At 36.7% G+C, this 20426-nt stretch overlaps 1 protein-coding gene across 4 annotated transcripts in view; it reads right to left on the bottom strand.

Moving 5' to 3' along the window:
* Window positions 1-20426, bottom strand: part of LOC5576689 (RNA-binding protein MEX3B) — a 245793-nt gene that overhangs the window by 12682 nt on the left and 212685 nt on the right. The window contains exon 1 of one of the 4 annotated variants that reach the window (XM_001662777.2): window positions 621-1430. The exons of the other annotated variants lie outside the window; for them this stretch is intronic. The gene's annotated coding sequence lies outside the window, so the exon portion shown is untranslated. Of the gene's footprint in view, window positions 1-620; window positions 1431-20426 lie in introns of those variants that run through there. 4 annotated transcript variants of the gene reach the window in all.

Raw genomic sequence — 20426 nt, 5'->3', positions numbered from 1 at the left:
ATCGGACTTAAAAGAAAATTAATATTTGCATCAGTTAATGTTAGTCAACTCACAAAAAAAAATGCTGTTACGATTACCTAATCTGCGTAAAAGATGATATACACGAGTGAAGAACAGTATAAGCTACTACAACAGTCAACACTCCATAAGTCGATATTGAAGGGATAATCGAGTTAGGGAGGTATTGAGTTATAGAACACTAAACCAGTGCAAATGCCATCGAGGTAGCCATGAAAACCAACTTTTATTATGATTCTCTAACTCGATATCGAGATACGGAATATCAAGTTAGCGAGAATTCATTGTGGCTGTATTTATGAAGATCATAGAGATAGATTTAAAATATGTAGAATTACTAATGATCTATCAAACAAAAAAAAAAATACAGAACACAAATCAATGCCTAGAAGTTGGGACGATATCATTCTCAAATACGCCTTCGACTCATCCGTATCAAATCCTTTTTTGCTTCTAATGACGATGCAAGATCTTGTAGGATACCTGCAGACAGACAGCCACCCCCAAGACAACACCTCTCGCCTGATAGATAAGACACACAAAGAGTATAACCTCGAGTCAAGACCTCCCAAGTGCCGGCGACCCTGAGCCCGTGCGCTTACCTGGGTTTTAAAAAATCCTCTTCTCATTTAGCAAGCATAGTTATCCAACACAGATATTTTCGCCAGCAATGAAGCAACTGAAGAAGCAAAGGTACGTCGTAAGGTAAAGTTCCTCTCCGCTCGTTTTCTGGTCTCCGCGATCTTCCTTCCTTCTTCGTATAGATCAACCACCATGCAGCAGAACACACGATAATAGATATATAGAATGTGTATTCCTCTTTTCCTGGGGCCCTCGATCCAGCGTGGACACGGTACAATGATCCTCTGGTTTCTTCTGGATATAACTTCAAGACAACACGCGACTGTGACTAGAGACACGATATCATCCACCTTCTACTTCTCTTGATCTATACTTCTGAACAATACTATTCTTTTGCTTGCGATCGCACTTTTCTTCAACGATCTTCACATTTCTTTATCGGGCACTTTTTGGTGAGAGCTGATCAAGGCTGATCTTATTTACAACAAAAAACAAAACTAACCGCCGGTTTCCAACAACCGACTATTGCTTTCTCTTTTCTTCCTCCTGCGGTTGGGAGCGTTATCCTTTCGAAACGTTACACCGAGCGTAACGTTATCCTCTCGATAAAACACCCTTCTGATTGCGTTTTCTTGGAAATGCACTGCACTCCTCCTCAAATATTGCGAATTTCGAGCCCTTCGAAGTGTTCGATAAACCGGACGGAAGCGATTTGGACTCGAGAAAACCAAGAAAGATGTCTTGAAGGTTGGATGCTTCTTGGAAACAAACTAAAAAGATACACGACCGTACGCGGTGAATCACATTTTACTTCTGATCGCGGGATCGGCTCTCGGTTCTGCTTCTCGACTCGACTCGGCACTCGCGGGAGAGGATGCTCGCGCACGCACACACACACACGTTCGGCAAAAACCAGACAGTGTGCGAACCGATCGCAGCATGGAAAGAGGAGTTGGTAAAAAGCGTCGCGCATGCAATATTCAAAGGAGCAAGCGAGAGAGAGTGGTAAAACAGCTGCTTGCTTCCGCGAAGAAGTTGAATATCCTCTGGCGTCGGCGTCGGCACCGGTGTCAAGTACATAAGCCGAAGCCGAAGGACACACGGACAAAAGCCATCACAGCCGGCAGAGGAAAGTGAGAGAGAGCAAGGAAAAGGTCAGAGTGGATCTAGATAAGAGTGGCGTCAATGTCAAAATTGGAACAGCGGCGAACTGTCATTTCCACACTGATAAAAATCCTCACGCTCGATCTGTGTGTTTAAAATTATGGATCGATTCATGAACGTCCATATCGATTTGCTATGATTTTCTTGCAAATTTCGTGTGTGTTACACATTAATCTCCTGTGTTTTGCTTCATGGATTGATTCATCAATCGACAACAGGGATTCCATATTTTTTCCACATAAGTTCCCGAAGCTTTCTCTTCAGATTCGTATGTGTCAACCTATGTACGCATAGATCATCACTCCAACACGGATTCAGTGTGTTTTGCTTATGGTTATCTTGTGTCATAATCGTCATGTTCAAGTTGGTCGATTCATTGATTTGCGCAATGAGATTGTTATGATGAAATCCATGAGCTATGCTATCGATTTCCATGTTCAAAGCTTCTAAATTGTTTGTGATCAACCCATGGGATGCATAGTGAACTGAATTGTGGTTGGACCTCATGTCGAACGACAGTCATCATCATGCTTCCAAAGAGAAGAAGCAAATTTTGAAGCTGAAAGTTTTAGATGAAAATTTGTGAATTCGATTTTTCTTTTATTAGTAAAGCTGACCGATATACGAGAGTTCTACCTTTCTATAAGAAAACATTGATTATAATGTATAGTTTATTAGAAAAATCGGATTCCACTAACAGATTTTCCTGGCTTTCAGTTTCGAAAAAAAAATGGAATATGCTTATCCCTGGCTTCCCAAATTATGGATTTGCGGCGCCCCGCTTGTTGCTGGCTCACGGGTTTGAAAAAAAAATCAAGAGAGCTTGCGACAAGCAGAGGAGCCTCGGATCCATATTTTGGGGAGCAAAAGTTTTTCTACCAAATTTCTTCTTTCAGCCCCTTGACATTTATGTTCTATCACACATGACTATCTAAAGCTACTACATTTCGAATTCAATAAGCAAATCAGTTGGTTTTCATGATTTAATATTTGGAAATGCATGTTTGTTTCACATGACAACCTAATGTTGATACACATGTTATTATACCGTGAAATCAATGATGAAATCCATATGGCTACCACACTCATATCATGTGGTTTTCCTCATTGCGCAAATCTATAAGTAAAACACACGACCTTGACGTGTAGATTTTTCTCAGTGCATACAAATCCGCGTTCCAATCGAGCAGGAGACCTGTCAAAAGTGGATCATGACGTCACTCTTATTTACAGGCACTCTAGAAAAGGTACCACCACATGTGTAAGTGGACACGCTCAACGAAAGCTACACAACAGGCGTATAGCGACTTAACTGTTTGAAAATTATTTTATAAAATATTAGTATTTATTTCATATTAATTTAACGTAAGCCTGTCAGTTACACCATTTTTTTGATTTCTAATCGATATATTTTTTTTTAACACCAAATAATTAAATCTGTCACACCTTGTCATAATATGACATATCTCGATTACTTTTTCAAATCGACGTAAGTAACTTTCATATGGTTTTGAGAAAATTAATTAAGAAGAATCACAACATTTCTTCTAAAACTGTTTTAAAATGAATCCCCTTTTTAACATTTTTTTACCGTGTATATCGCCTAAATTTTGCATGCAATCAGCTCGCGTTAAACACTAGGTTGTTCCTATCATTTTTCACAAAAAATGTATGACAAAATGATAAGCCGTTTCAATCAGTTACTTTAGACATTTTTGTACCGGTGTAAAACCGACTCAACACTGAAATGAATTTTATTGTAGAAACTACTGAATCCATGGTAAAATTAAGAACTGCACCAACGATTTTCAACCGACTACATTAATCTGTTAACTCTACCATAACATAGTAAACAAGAAAATATATTCTGTTTATTTAACCAGAGTTGTAGTATTTATGACTAGAAATATTCTAGATTTGACAAGTTTGGCATTGTACTTTTCACCATACTGCGTTCTACGGTGGGTGTCACGGATTGAAATACAATGCTTTGTAGTCGAGGCTACTATGGACATAGTCACATTTACTACACTGCTCAGTGATTTTTACCAGATTATAGTAAACTTAACAGAATTTTGTAGTCGGTTGAAAATCGTTGGTGCTGTTCTTAATTCTACTATGGATTCGGTAGATTATACAACAAAATTTGTTTGCGTGAAGTAGTGTTTTGTTTTGATTCGTGGTAAAGTCACTTTGTCTCCCATACAACGGAGCGGTGAAAGTAGCGGTTAAGTTGCAAAAGTGGAGAATCTTACCTTCGTCGTATTGTAAATCCGGAAATTAAACGTTCTAAAAGTGAAAAATCGAGTTGGTTTAGAGCAGAACGTGTAGAATTTCGTCTGCGAAACACGTAGGATTGATAAAGTAAGTTTGTTGAATTTTCTGACTTGAGTCTTGAATAAGTCTTCGAGATATTATGATTATCATTACGCAACTGAAATGAGTTGCGTAGTGATTCATTTGAGTATTTTAATTATTTTTTGCAATTTCTCATCGTAATAGGGTGATCAAAGTATTTTGGACAGACCGTTACGCGTATATAATTTGGTGATTTACGGCAAAATCAAATGGAAGTGGTCAAATTATATACGCGTAACGCACTGTCCAAAATACATAAAACACCCTAGGCTGTTTTTTATCACGCCAAGGGACGATTAAAATATGACGTCCATCGTTTTTCGAGTTTTTTAGACCCCCTCCCCCCTCTGTCACGCTTTTTCCAATACCTTATACACGTACTGTCACACTTTCGTAGATAACATTAGTCACCGAATTACTAAAGTTTATGCAATAATGACTATTTTCTAACTGCCTCTTTTTCACTCTGCTATAAATATGTATACTATGGTGATGTGCTGGTATCCATCGTACTAAGCATTGATCAGTGAGAACTGCAATTTTCCCAGTATTGCAGTGAATGATGCTGCTAGAAATAGATGCCAAACAATTCTTGCTCAAAACGGCTTTAGCATTGTACAATAAGATGTTGATAAATATTGATCTCTTTTTGGAAATAATGCAAAAAATAAATGAATCTTGCCGTATTCTCAATCCATCGTGTCGTTTTCATTGCTGTCGCAATTAGTTTCCAGATTGGTCTCACAACTTACGGCTCACTGTGATATATTGAGTGGTCAAAACACAACATATCAACGCTATAATAAAATATTTTACTAGGATAGAGTAAAGTGGGGCAAAAGTTCGAGTGGAATAAGAGTTTCTTTTTAAGATTTCAAACTCAATTCAAAACAAAAAATATAAATGTCATGGTGGTTCGAATGCTGGTCAAGTAGGAGACTTTCACACCAAATATCATAAAAATCGGTTGAGATTTGGAAAAGTTATGGCTATTTGTTGTTTTAGACGTGAATATTGTAATTTTTGGTCAAACTTTCGTTTCACAGAACCAAATAAAGATAAAATCTTTTTCAATATTTTATGTAATGGCGGTTCTAGGCCTACCATAAGAATGATTTAAGGTGTATTAGTTTTTGCATAAATACTTGGAAACAATTTTTGACCCATAGTGGGGCAAAATTTCGAATCAGCGGGACAAAAGTTCGACCCATGTATAAAAACACGGATAAAAATTCAAATTGCCCAAAATCCACATATTATTTTCAAACTTAGTGAAATTAGCCTGATCGCGCGAAAAATATCACCAAAATTTTACATTTTCACTTAGTTTTGCAAAAAACTGCTATTTTTGGGTATATTAAATTTAACCCTATTTTGGGAAATTTTTTGATGAAAATTTAGTGTGTATTTTTCGGAAAACATAAGTTTACGGCTGGTAAAAAGTATGCTTGTCATAAAAGCATCAAAATTTAGTGTTTTAGCCAGCGAACTTTTGCCCCACACTAGATTCGAACTCTTGCCCCACTGGTGGGGCAAAAGTTCGTTTAAGACAATCGATTTTGAAACTGTTATAACTAAAAATGGGTAAATATTTTGGCACAAGTTTTTTTTTAGCAAAATTGTAGCTAATATGTTGAAGGCTCACTGTGTGGTATTTATTTGTTTTCAAATGCTTTTGTTTTTATGGAAATCTTGATTATATCACTAACGTCGAACTTTTGCCCCACCTTACTCTATATAGATCTACGGGCATCTCCCTCCATGTCTTCAGCATGATGGAGTTTACTTATTTCCTTTAAAGTTCATGGTTCGTCATCAAAATTCAGCCCAAACATATGAACACAATTCATTTTGACCGTATAATTATGGCATTTGCTCACAGTGCAGCAAAAACAACACAATCAAAGGAACCGTATTTTTTAAGTCGAGCATCGCGCATACATTGATGCACACAAGTTTTTTTTTTTCAGTACGACGGATTGAACTTTGTTTACATTCTCAATTTTACGCAATCGGTGAGGAAATTTCATAAAATTTCGTGAAATATAGAACTTTTACGGCGTGTGATTGAAATGAAATTCCTTCAGTGAAGAAGTTCAAAGGTTTTCCATAGTGAAAATAAGTGCCTGGCGAAGTAAGTCACACAGGAGGGCGGGAAGAAACTTGTATCATAAAGTGGTTTGACTGGTGTCGATCGTTAAGCATTTCTCTCAAATCGTGTTCGTCCATGTGATTTCGGTGAAAAAGTGCAAAGTGGATAATTGAACTGAAGTTATTTAACAAAATACAGTAGTTTTATTGCATTTTTGGTGTACAAGTGTACAAACCATGACAGCTTTCACAAAAATACACTTGGAAAATGAATCTATGTTGCAGGTAAGTTGGAATATCCGCCGTAGTGGCACATTTTAAGTTTGATACGACGAATAATAGCACTTACGACGAAGTAGAACAAAACCCTAACTATCATTTCGACTGGGTTGACGCTTAAGCTATCAGTACACACTTTGCCAAGTGTGCAAATATTCGGCTATTTAACGTTTCAGACGTCTGGCCAATGTTTGCCGTTTGCCTATCATTTGCCGAAGGTCAGTACACGATGGACAACATCCGACAAATTCTTATTTGCCCATGTTTGCCACTTTGCAGAACTGAACGGAGTTGCAAACTTGACCAAATAAGATTTGGTTTAGCATACTTTGACAAATATATATTTTGCAGTATCTGCAAGTATTGTGTATTGAAATGTTGGACAAATATTTGCATAACAATGTTTTTGCAAATTTATTTGGTCAGTACACACATGACAAATAAATTTGTCAAAATTTGGCAAATATTTGTACATATGTCAAAGTGTGTGCTGATAGCTTAAGTGATGCTTCAATCCAGGTGAATTGACAAATAACTTAAAAATCCCTGCAGAATAAGAGAAAGTAGATAAGGTACACCGGGGCAAGTTGAAACGGCTGGGGTAAGATGAAATGGCAAGGTATCATAGAGAAATTTCATAATGATGAGAAATTCAATTCCAGAAATATTAAGTTAACAGATGAAAAATATCTGCTAACATTTACTAATATCCTATTAAAAACTTTGCATTTCAGCTTGCCCCACCCGCTTCAACTTGCCCTGGTGTACTTTAGAAAATAATCATAAATTATAAAAATTTAGTAATTCTGTGACCAGCCGTGTTTCTCAGTGTTCATAAAGTAACTGCGGAGGTGGAGCGCTATCTGATGGTACATAATTTAATTAGAAATTTGACCGCTAGGTGGCGCTAGTGAGCATGAAACTTTCATTATTGTTTGGCAGATATTTAAGGAGTCTGACCACTAAGAACGATGGTGTCTTCGGTAAAGTTGTTCACTAAGTCAAGCATTGTTTTAGTTATTTAATTCAAAATTGTGTTATCAGGTGGCACTATATTGAGTATGAAACTTTTGTTTTGAAGTTATCTCAGGAGTCTGAACACTTAAAGAGATGGCGTCTTTGGTATAGTATAGTTGTTTAATAGGTCAAGGGCTATCATTATTTCTGTGCTGTTACTTCAATAGGGCCTATCTAACATGAGCGATTTCTCTTCATCGATCCTCTCTTTTGCTAAATTACTTCGCTAAATTAGATGAATCTGTAACAATTCTTGTTAATGAAGCACGATATAGTGATTCTTCATCCTAAAACATAAAAATATGGTACGAAAAGAGGATCAGATTTCTGCAATAGCGCAAAGAGAGCAACGATGAAGAGAAATCGATGAATGCAGATAAGCCCTTATGAAAAAAAACAACACAGATTTGAGCCAAGAAATTCGAGATTTTACCACTATGTAAAGCTAGTGAGCATAGAAGCATATTCTGTGGATATTTCAGGATCTCGACTATTTATTAGGATGGCGTCTTCGACAAAGTTGTTTAGTATGTCAAGAACTATCTTTGTTAGAGCTAGTTGATTGAAAATTTTGCCACTAGGTGACGCATGTGAGCACGAAACTTTTGTTTTGAAAAAATATTAGAAGTTTGACCACTTTAAAATATGTCGTCTTAGGCAAAGTTATTCAGTAACTCAAAGACTATTATTGTTCAAGCCAACAAACTTTTATGTCACGGATATTTCAGGAACCTGACCATTAAGAAAAATGTTTGGGTGACAAAACGTCGAATCCCAGTACGTCGAGTGCCAAAACGTCGAGAGGACAAAATGTTGACAAGAAAAAAATTGAAGGAAATGAAATATTTTGGAAGAATGATTCTGTTCCGAGAGCATAAATAATTCATTATATGCTAAACGTTATTCGTAGCATGTTTAATCGAAGCCAATGTGGAAATAAGAAATCTGGCCAACAATGTAGAAAATTCACCGTTTTCAACGTTTTGTCCTTTTCGAGGTAATGGGATTCAACGTTTTGGCATTCGACTTTTTGTTTTTCGATGTTTTGTATTTCGACATTTTGTCCCTAAACCAAGAAAGATGGCATCTTTGTCAAAGTTGTTCAGTAGCTCAAGGGCTATATCGAATTTAATGACATAAATAAAAATAGCCTTTGAGCTACTGAACAACTCTGCCGAAGACGCCATCTTACTAAGCGGTCGAGCTCCTCAGATATTTGTAAAACAAAAATTTAAAATTCACTAGCGGATTAGGTACAAAGAAAGACAAAACGTCGAATTCCAAAAAGTCGAAAGGAACAAAACGTCGAAAGAATAAAAGTCGAGTGTTTTATTCTTTCAACTGGTGGCAAAATTTAGAATCCACCAGCTCAATCAATGATAGTCCTTGGCTTCTTGGCTCTTGTATTTATTTATGAATTACATACTTTTATCGACAACAGACAGCAACTAAACATTCGATATAGCTGCATGGAACAGCATTTGAACTGCAGGGCGATGTAAATCATTAATAGCTACAGAACCAGCGGGATTTGCATGGCATAGTATTTTTCAAGAAGGTTCAAATGAAAACCGAGGGATTCATCCAAAAATGTCGAAATCATAGAATTCACGGTGACATTAGCTACAAAATAAAAAGTTTCAAAATCACCGGTGACTATTATAATTTTGGTGGAAAATTTTATAGAACAATAGCTCTGGATGTTCCAGAAATCATTTTTTTGTGCTCGTAAAAATCATATTAGTTTTACTGACAAACAATATTTTTATTTTCATATTTTTGAACTTTCATTACAACTTGAAAGTATTTAGAGTTCATTCAAATATTACGTAACGCAAAATTTGTCAATTTTAAACCCCCTCCCTCCCCCACGTAACAGCTTTTGTATGGAAACTTTTAAATTTTTGTGTGGACCGTAACACTATGTAAGACCCCCTCTCTCCCCTGTTGCGTTACGTAATATTTGAACGATCCCTTATTCGCTTCCAAATAAGAAGTAATAAGAGTAATCTCTTTGGGTAATCCCAAGGTATTTTTGAAAATACATCGTGTTATGGGTAGATATCGACTATTGGAGATACCGAGATTTGAAAGTATTGATGATGGAAATGATTAAACGGAAAAAATCTAGCGAGCTATAGAATATATCGAGTTATAGAATTTCAATTCTTAAAAACTGTTATTTTGAATAGTTCTTCTTTCATTTCCAAACCCCCTCATTCTTAGTTTGTTTATCAGGCTTTGCATTGCAAATAAACAGCAAAAACCAGGCTATAGACAACCATATATCAATACACAGTGTTCTTCGTAGCCAGGATGACCTGGTGAATATCGCCCACTGTCAGTTGTGACAACTATGAAAACATAGACCATTGCTTTGTTTAATGTATGTTATGGTTTGGTTATAGAGTTTAAGTATCGTTAAATCAGCCAACAACATGCCAAAAAGTTGAAGCACATTCAATATTATGATGGTTTTGGAATAAGAGCAAACATTTAAAGGCATCCCGGAAGCCTCCAAGCATGCAATCGGCCATTTTATTGCGGTGTTTGTTCGATTCCGGATCATAAACATTTAACTAAACTTCGCTTCATGATTACACTCGCGATTAAATTTACCCGAAAATGGAACGCTGTGGAACGGAACGCAGAATCAAAACAAAAGAGCCAAAAGGGTAACCAGAAGCACGATTTTCTGTTGTTCGTAGGGGGACTAGAAGTTCCCCAATGGTTTGCATGAGGTACCGTTCAAATTAGCGGGGGTATATTGCAATAGAGATATTTTTAAATAATTATATGCTGCTTAAGGTGCTAAACATAAGTTTTTCAATGACTTTAATATGGCAGGTCGAAAAAATCAACAACTAACAATCGCATTGACAAAAATTAAACAAAAAATAAAATAGTTATTTCATTTTTTTTTGCTTCATGTAAAATGACTTTTACCGAAATAATTTCAAGCGGAATGCATTACTCCTCACGAAAAGTTCAAAACAAATATAACGCATGTTCGTTTGGCTCACACTTTGACAGCTCTCACTGCTCGATTGGCTCACACTTCGACAGAAATGTCAGCTTCCGCGAATCTCTCCTATAAAGGATTACTAGTTGGTTCCACACAGCTATCATTATATGGTCGTTTTCTGTAAGAAGTGCCGTCAGCATTCCTAAGCTCCCACAGGTGGTAAAATTCAAATGTTATAATATAAAACATGCTCATTTGCTTCGATTCACAGTCATCTCTCCCTTACTCGATATTCCGTATCTCGATATCAAGTTAGAGAACCATAGTAAAAGTTGATTTTCATGGCTACCTCGATGGTCCCTTGGATCCCATTTGCACTGGTTTTGTGTTCTGTAACTCGATACCTCCCTAACTCGATGGTCCCTTCAATATCAAGTTATGGAGAGTTAACTGTAGTATGAAATCATCTTTGGAAAACATTTTTCTTGATTGTTGATTCTAAATACCGAATATTAGCACTTGTAACTAGTGATCCATAATATGGGCCAGGAAAAGATTGTTTACCACGGTTATGGATCACTTTCAAGGAATGTAAATTTCTGTCATTTTAAGCATTGGATTCGACAAATTCAGACAATACCACTAAGGATAAAACTCATAAAACATCAAGGCTTGTTTTGAGCAGACAAAAAATAGGTTGAAAACTTGGTGTTGTGCGAAAACAGTTCATGTCTCAGTTACTACAATGCAGTATCACAAAAAAGAGCATTTTACCCTTGTTTCCAGCTCTAACACTGCTATTTTTGCAGTAATATGTGACGCATTGTTAACTTTCGCCATATCATGGAATACATATGCATTGAGTTGAAAATCTCTTGATTTTGCGCACTGATCCGTAGAAACCGACACAATTTTTTTTATTTTTATGCAATTCTAAGTAAATATTACACTCAAAATACTTTACTAATCAAAGTTCCAATTTGAAACGATTCAATTCGTGCTTTTAAATTACAATTTTACGTTTTCCATGTTGTTTTATAGAGTTTTATAGGTTATTTGATTCATAACTGTGGGGTCATGGTATCGTATTCTTATAATAAAATAGAGATAACATTCAACAAACGAAACCAATTTATGGGGCCTTACACTTAAAATGGGCGGTGAATGGCGCCTTAAACATGTTTCACTCCATATGATCCTATTGGAGCTAAAATTGTCATAATAGCAACATTTTTTTATAGTTTTGCTTGCAAATCCGTTATCGTTGAGTGATTTAATTTTAGCGTGGTTGATCCCGAGAGAGCATCGTGTGTAGGTGCGAGAGAAACTGCGGAACGCACGGCGCGCAGATGGCATGGAAAGTGCGCGCGCTCAAGGCGACTGCCCGATCGAAATGTGCTGCTCAAAGCTCAATCAAAATCTGAGAAAACGAGAATCAACACAACTTATCATACCAACCTAATACCTATTCAAACCCTAGACTAGACGAGACCTATCTAAGCCGCTTGTTTGCTCGCGTATCAGATGGTGTTGGACTGGAGGCAAGGCACTGTCAGAGACCACATGTCGATTTAGTTTTGTTTTGCTGTGCTCGATTTCAACAAGAAGACACCTTTAAATATGCGCAGGCAGAGCGCAAAAAATGCGTGCAGTGGTGTTGAGTACTTATGTTGGGGGGTCGTCCCTTAATTGCGTGAGTGGTTGAGGGGGAGGAGGTTTAGGCTGTCGTATTACCCGAATAAAAGTTTACAATTAATTTAATAGTGGAACTTGTTCAAACCCCATATAACCTACGGTATATAATAGAGTCTATAATTTATTTATCGTTGGATCTTTCAGCAAGGTTGAAATTCTGTACACATATTTTATTATGTTTCAATAGTTTTTCAGAACTTTATATTGTTGGGTGGAACTACAATCAAACTTCATTTTTTTTCTTGCTACATATAAGCAAATTAGGAATGGTTCTTTCCAGGTTTGCTCATCTCGGACGGTTTTCCAAGAAGTAATTTCATAATTAATACATTGTATTGCAATAAATCAGACTCACAAATAGTCTTAATTTCGAGTGTTGCAAGTCCTCAGACGTCTTCTGTGCTATGGTTCGAAATTGTCTAAGACATAATCGCGCAGAAGTCATCAATCAGATTTTAAGTTACTGTGGACATTTACAATCGTTTTCAAGTTATTTTTCGCGTGAAAAGAAAAACAACGTATATTAAACTGAATTGGATGTTTATGGAATCATTATATAAAAAACATTAAGTTGTGAACAAAAAAAAAAATGCCTTGAAATTATATTATTAAATATAAATAACGACCCCCGTTTTTAAAGCACAAATGTCATTTTCAAAATGATACAAAACAATTGAATGGATGATAAGTTAATTGGAAAATTTTCGTTTCGTTTATTGGTAAACCTGTTGGAAGATATGGTACTGTTACAATATAACTTGTTTAATTTTTATAATTGGTTCTATCAGGCATACATTTTTTGTTCTTGTCAAAATAAAATCTTATAAATGGGGTTTTATGTAATTAATAGACAGCTACTTAGAACGACGTCTTCTATATCCTTTGCGTAGTGCAGAGTACATTGGGAAATTGAATGATAGACACAGTCAGCCGCAAAGGGGGAGGGTAGGTGGTGTTAAGCGCAGACCTACACGAGACGCGACGGCTGCCAGACCTATGGAGAGGCATGAGGAAACCCTGCTCGCAGAAGGTGAAGAAGAAAAATGAGCCTAATAATGACGGCGGATGTACAGGGTCGAACCACGTGCTGCTGTTGAAGGTTCGGTTCAAAGCGCTTGCGACACTACTGGTGATCGCTGACTGAGCACGTCACATTGGTAAACTAATGTTCAAAGGTTTTATGCGATGTAACATAGCTTCAGACAGTAGTTTATATACACGGAGACGTGGTTCAACTAAATGTTGGGTTGTTTCAACGCAATCCCGTAGCTGAGACCAATTACTCAATTTTGATTAAATTTCCAAGGTCCACATTAGGTAGCTTGCCAAATTGAGTTCTTTCAACCCAATCATAAGAAAAGTTCCATTTGCCCAGGGCTGGGAGTACTTGGGTAGATGCAGTTCTCTCTATTTTTTGACAACATTCGTAAGGAAGGAAGAGAATACCGAGAAATTTAGGGTTGAATGAATAATCGAGACACATAATTTTGGGCATAGTGGAAAAAATTTTCTTCGTGTAGCTTTTAAGGTGAAGATGAATCGAAGCCAAAACTCCAATTTTCAAGAGCACAAATCTGGAGAACCAAATATCCGTTTAAGCTGGAAACTTAATCGATTGGTCACATGCTGGTGATGACCAATCGATTAAGTTTTCAGCTTAAACGGATGTTCGCTGCTCCAGATTCGTGCTCTTGAAAATTTGAGTTTTGGCTTCAATTCATCTTCACCTTACGACTTGAAAATTTGGCTGCATTTGGACACCAAATTTGATGACATATTCCAGTGAAATATTTCTACTAAATCTTCATACAACATTGAGTGTTTGGAAACTTTTTTCCTACGGTGACATAGGGTGGTCAGAACAAAACTGGTTTTCTACGTATAGCCTTTTCAATTCAAATATCTCACCAAAGTAGTCTATGAAACACTTTCAGAACTTTGGTGAGTGAAGAAACTCGTTATCTCCTTCCGTTTGGGAGTTATTGTTATTTTTCTCACAAAAACATGCCTACTTTCTCGTCAAAGTAGTCTATGAACGACTTTTAGAACTTAACAAAACGCATATTTTCAAACATTGATTATATCTATTTTAGTTCAAAATATATTGAAGTTTTTCTGGTGAAAATTCTTTGTTTTTCACGGCATTTCATTAGAGCTACAAAAATAACACATCTGTAATATTTTGATTGTGTATACTATACAATTTTATTTTGTCTTTTGAGAAAAATTAGTTTCGGCGGATAGTGCTATGTCACGTGCAAATAAATGTTCTGTAGAAAGATGTCTTTCAATGTGATTTCCTTTTTTCGATGATTATTCTGAATATGATTTGTGGAGTCTTGTTTTTAGTGCTCTGTGATGGCTCCAGCAATTGAATTTGTTTCGCGCGACTCGTTTTTTTATCTCGTGTGTGTGTGTGTTAAGCGTGTTGATTCAAAAATTGAACGTGATTCGTGGATGCTCGGTTCGGGATGGATTATGAACTGCAGTTTTTTGTCGATTTTTCGTGCGGTGCTTGCATTTTGATGGGCAGTTCTATATTACGGCGCACGCTATTGTTCATCATTGGAGGAGCAATGGATTGCAGAGGAGTTTCAAAAAAGGGATTTGGTGAGTTTGTTCTGATCAGCAGTGCATGTTCACAATGCGTAAATATTAACCATTTGTTGGCCTGAACGTCTACCGAACGTATCCTATGGCACTACCCTTTCCATCAACATTCCACAACAACCCGTAACACCTATGAAAGGTCGTAGAGTTCTCTGCATCTTTCTTAAGTAGGTGTTCATTCAATCATCCTTTCCCATTCCCCAGCTTTCACAAGGACGTGGCCAGGACAGTTCTCGATAATTGGAGGATGTGTCAATCTTGTCTAAGAGTTAGAGGTTAGTCCCAAATTTCTGACTTTGGTAACGGACGGGAAGGAGGCAACCCTCATACAATGGTCTAGGACTGTACCACCTACGAATTTGTGCGAAATGCTTAATGCTAATGCTAATGCTATACAATTTTATTTTGTCTTTTGAATGCCGTCAAAAGATATTTTTTATGTTTGCCCCAATCAAAGGTATTCACAATTAAAGTAGGCATGTTTTTGTGAGAAAACAACAAAAACTCCCAGACAGAAAGAGATAGCGAGTTTCTTCACTCATCAGATTACGCATTTTTCAAAGCTCTAAAAGTGGTTCATAGACTATTTTGATGAGATATTTGAATTGAAAACGCAAGAGCCAGAAAACCAGTTTTGTTCGGACCACCCTATGTCACAATATGAAAAAAGCTCTAAATCGGTCAAGTTAAGAGATAAAAAAAACTCTATTTGACAAACTTACTTGAAATTAAATGGTCTACAACTTTGCTGAAGCACGTATAATATAATTTCTACAAATAAGAAAGTTAGTTACACCATTTCTATGAAAATGTGGTGCACCCTGATTTTAATAATACCAAAAAAGGGCTTCACTAATGCAAACAACTTTGCAGAAGTTCGTTTTCGTCTAATGTTTCATTCTAAAGCTCAAAATGCATCTTTCCGCGCCAAACTGATTCCTGGACCACTGTGCATTGGCCGTTGCATAAAATCTCCGCATATCGTTTCTGTTCATCGCATCCTGAGCTTCAGCTACCACACTTTCTTCGTGCTGCCTTTTCATTCTGCGGTGGATTCGCATTTCTTCGGCTCTCGCTGCCCTGTACCGCACCCTATTTTGTCAGGTACCGGCCACAAACATAAGGTTTCTGGCGACATTCTTCATGTTCTGTCACTCTCTGGCGCCCGAATTTTAACTACAACGAGATAATGTCCCTACAATCTAGCATACGTTGATCCCTCTGTAAGTCGATATCTCTCTAACTCGATGTTCCCTATCTCGATGCGATCTGTTTCAGCTTCCTATGCAAGTTTACCTCTCTAACTCGATATTTCCATGAAAATTTTCAAATATTCTCTAAATGTTAATAAATTTCATAAATTTGATAATTATGATTATAGTGATAGTAAAATAAAGGTTGACAAGTCATTTCAGGGTGATAAAAAAATGATTTTTTTAAGACTATGCTAACAGTGTCACGTTGCCAAAGGTACTAAAAATTTACTATTTTTCATCTTTAATTTACTATTTTGATTGTACTTTGTCGAAATAATCAAAATTTCAATAAATAAAAATTTGTGTTCTGTATCTCGATACCTCCCTAACTTGATGATCCCTTCAAAATCGAGTTAGGGAGAGATGACTGTAGTACATCGAGATGAGAAGAGTCAACTGTATTTTACAATGAGCAGTATCCTGAACCAAACCGAAATGAATATTTCCACTCAATATTTTATAGATTCCGACAAAAAAACTAAAGCATGTTTGGAAAACGCGAACAAAGGTGAATAAAGGTCTCTAAAGTACTTTTTTCTTTTTCTCGCATTGCAATGAATCTTTATGTAAATTATTGAGTCTCCAGGGATTACTACGTGGCTTTATAGGTTTATAGGTCCATAGGTTCAAAGATATCCATCTTTAGGACTTTTTCTAGAGATTAATTCTGAGACTTCATCAGAAGTTTCTCCTGGGATCCCTCCAGAATTGGTTATAAAGATTCGTCTAGCAATTCTCCCAAGAAATCGTCTTGAAATTCCTTGAATGATTTATTAAGATATGCTAAAAGGAATCCACTACAGAAAATCCTTTAGTAGTCCAATAACGGAATTACAACGACAATTCTCTCAGAAATTTTCGCATGATTCCTTAAGAAATTCAAGGAATTCTTACAGGAATTTCTCAATAAATTTATAATAAATTAGGAATTTTCTCAAAGATTTCTTGAACTATTTTTGGAGTAATTTTTAGTTGGATTCTTCAATTTAAAAAAAATATTTAGCGTTGAAAATCACAAAATTTTTCTATTCCTGCAGTTACTTCGTATCACTCAAAATTTTCCAGGGATTTTCACTAGAAAGATTTGGTTTGGTTAATTTGCCAATAATTATTTTATTAGTTTCTCTAAAGCCTTATCTAAGACATTCTTGTGAGTTTAAAAAAGATTCGGAGAACGTGAAAACATAACCTAAAACGAATTAGTGGTGCGAATACATTCAAAATATTCAAGTTCAAATTATCAATTTCTCCCCACTGTTCCTTATTTATAAATATATCTATGAATATATGTAGCTCATAAATTTCCAGGAGACGGTTATGCCTGTAGATCTGAATTCCTGCACAGTCAGGTCTTCTATTGGACACTATAGTGTATACCACCCACTTTACGCCCACCACATTTTTTTTAGCTGTCGTTCAATCGACTCTGGTGAAATTCGGCAAGCAATAAGCTCATAGTATGTGTCAGTCATGAATAAAAAATCAGCTACATCCTTTTTAAATCTGCTGAGAAATTGCCGTGGGAGGAAAGTGGGAGGCCCTGCTGTAGTAGCAAATTTGAAGTTCTGTATTAAAAGGAGTTATTAGATTACCTTGAATGGACGTTAAACTCAGAATTTGATAGAACTTAACCTAATGAGCCTATATATCCTATAAAAGGTTCTGAAAAATCATTTATAGATCTGATAGCCTATTCTCAAAGTAGTTCTTGGATAACCCTAAATGGTCATCGCACCCGAAACTTGACAGTGCATGATTTCATGAGCATATGTACGTATAAATATCATTTCATTCATACATTTATAAACCTTTGAGAGATCATTGGTTATGCTTGTAAATCTGGAGACCTGTTTTTCATGCAGTTCGTAGTTGTCCTACAACACCAGCTGACATAGCTTCATACAAACTACAGAGACTAAAATCACTCCTTGAGAAAACTGATTTCTCGAACAAGAAACATTTTCTGGAAGTTAGCTTCGTTCTACTCATTTGAAAACCTTTTCCTCATTTTAGATGCTTCTGAAATGTTGCTGCCCTCAAAAACTGCGTTTCCCAGCGCCAAAGGCGCAAAAAGGAAGAAGTCATCGAACGAAGCGTGTGTTCGCTTGAGGCTATCGAAGGCGAAACAGAGCGACAAACAACAACCTAAGCTTGAGAATACTTTAGCCTACAAGCAAAATGTGGTTCGACGGTAGTCGTCGTTGTATACCTCCTGCTGCAGTTCCTGACCAGACGGAAGAAACAAATGCAGAACAGAATGTGTTTCTCTGGTTTATTCTTTTTCTCCTTGGCATTAGCCGAGTGGTTAGAGTCCGCGGCTACAAACAAAGTCATGCTGAAGGTGTATGGGTGCGATTCCCGGTCGGTCCAGGATCTTTTCGTAATGGAAATTTCCTTGACTTCCCTGGACATAGAGCATCATCGTACTTGTCACACGATATACGAATGCGAAAATGGTAACTTTGGCAAAGAAGAATCTCAGTTAAAAACTGTGGAAGTGCTTATAGAGCACTAAGCTGAGAAGCAGGCTTTGTCAAAGTGAGGACGTAATGGCAAAAAGAAGAAGAAGTATGAAGGATGTAAAAAATAACACAATCATTGTAAATTATGTTGCTGTTCATAACTTCAGCTGATATTAGCGACAAAGGTTCAAAGTCAGTGTGAAAAATGTAACAAATGTTGCTATAAATCTCTTACAAAAAATGTTAAGAACGAACCAATGTTGATAACACCGCTGTTAATAGAATTGTTTAACAATCTTATTATGTGATACCGATCGGGTTAACAACCGTGCCGCTGCCATGTGTGAGCGCCAATATGTAAATATTCGAACGAAGAGCAGCTGTTCCATTGCGTATAGCTGCGCTAACGAAGCGAGAGTTTCTGTGAAGGAGTCAGGTAGGATCGTATGAGAAGTACCCAGTGTCTGCACTCCTCGATTTCGATAACTTGTTACGCATTGGGGTTGTTTCAATTACGAGCAAACTGAAGTCGTAGAGGGAGGTAATTAGAAGGACTATAAAATGTTTGTGGCAGTTCAAAGAATTCCACCCGGAAGGATGTAACATGTCTTTGGAGTATTTTATTAGTCTCATTTCAAACATTACATTCCTTTTTTTATATAGGTATTCTGTATATTGCCTACGATATCATCTTAACCTGGTATGACTAAATTAATCTATTATTAGCATTTTGTTAATAACATATTACATTTTATTTGCCGTAGCAATTCAAACTTTCACAAGTGCATTTCATACAATTCCCTCCATGTGATTTTTGAAAGATAAATTAAAATTAGCTCTAGCTTCTTCATAGGACCAATTTATTGAAGCCTTCCTCATCGTGACAACATGTCTACTTGAAGGTCCCAAATAAAGAGCTTTTGGTTTATGTGGGAATATTATTAGTTGAGTTTTGGAAGCATTTGGAGAAATCTTCCATTTTTGCAAGTATGAAGAAAAAATATCTAAACTTTTTTGCAGACTTTTATAGATGAAACGATACCTGTCCTTTGGCGAAGAGGCCAGTGTCATCCGCAAACAAAGATGTTTGACATCCCTGAGGTTGTTGAAGGACACCATCTTTTACAGGAAATCTTTCAGACTTGGAGTTCTGATGATTAGCCTAAAATGTACGATTTAACAGACAACTTTGAATGATTCAAAAAATGTGTGTTGGAAAATTAATGTTTTTAACTTTACAATCAAACCGTTATGCTAAACATTGTCGAATGTTTCTTCTATGTCTAGAAGATCAAGACCAGTAAAATATCCTTCAGATTTGTTGGAACGAATCAAATTTGTTGTGGACGGACCTGGTGTAGTGGTTAGAACACTCGCCTCTCACGCCGAGGACCTGGGATCGAATCCCATCCCCGAGATTGTCACTAAAATTATAGTGACGACTTCCTTCGGAAGGGAAGTAATGCCGTTGGTCCCGAGATGAACTAGCCCAGGGCTAAAAATCTCGTTAATAAAGTCAAACCAACCAACCAATCAAATTTGTTTGACGTAAAAGTTTAGTGGTCGAATTTCCATGTCGGAATCCGAACTGTTCATTGGCAAAACAGGAATATTCGTTGATGAGAACCGTCATTCTGTTCCAAATGATCTTTTCAAAAAGTTTACTGATGGAGGAAAGCAAGCTGATTGGACGATAGCTAGAAGCTACAGCAGGATTTTTGTCCAGTTTTAAAAATGGTACAACCTTGGCATTGTTTCATTTGTCAGAAAAATATGCCAAATGAAAATATTTGTTAGATATATCAAACAAGAGTGATCCTCTCTCGACGTTTCTTGATGAGGATGTAGAAAATTCCATAATCGCCAGGGGCTTACAAACTTTGAACGGCAGGCGCTAAAATAAAGTTTCGCGGATCGAGCTGAAATTTT

Source organism: Aedes aegypti, chromosome 1 (genome assembly GCF_002204515.2).
Source record: "Aedes aegypti strain LVP_AGWG chromosome 1, AaegL5.0 Primary Assembly, whole genome shotgun sequence".
In the NCBI taxonomy this organism is placed as follows: Eukaryota; Metazoa; Arthropoda; class Insecta; order Diptera; family Culicidae; genus Aedes; species Aedes aegypti.
Note: the sequence above shows the minus strand (reverse complement) of the source record. Positions and strands in the feature narration are given on the sequence as shown.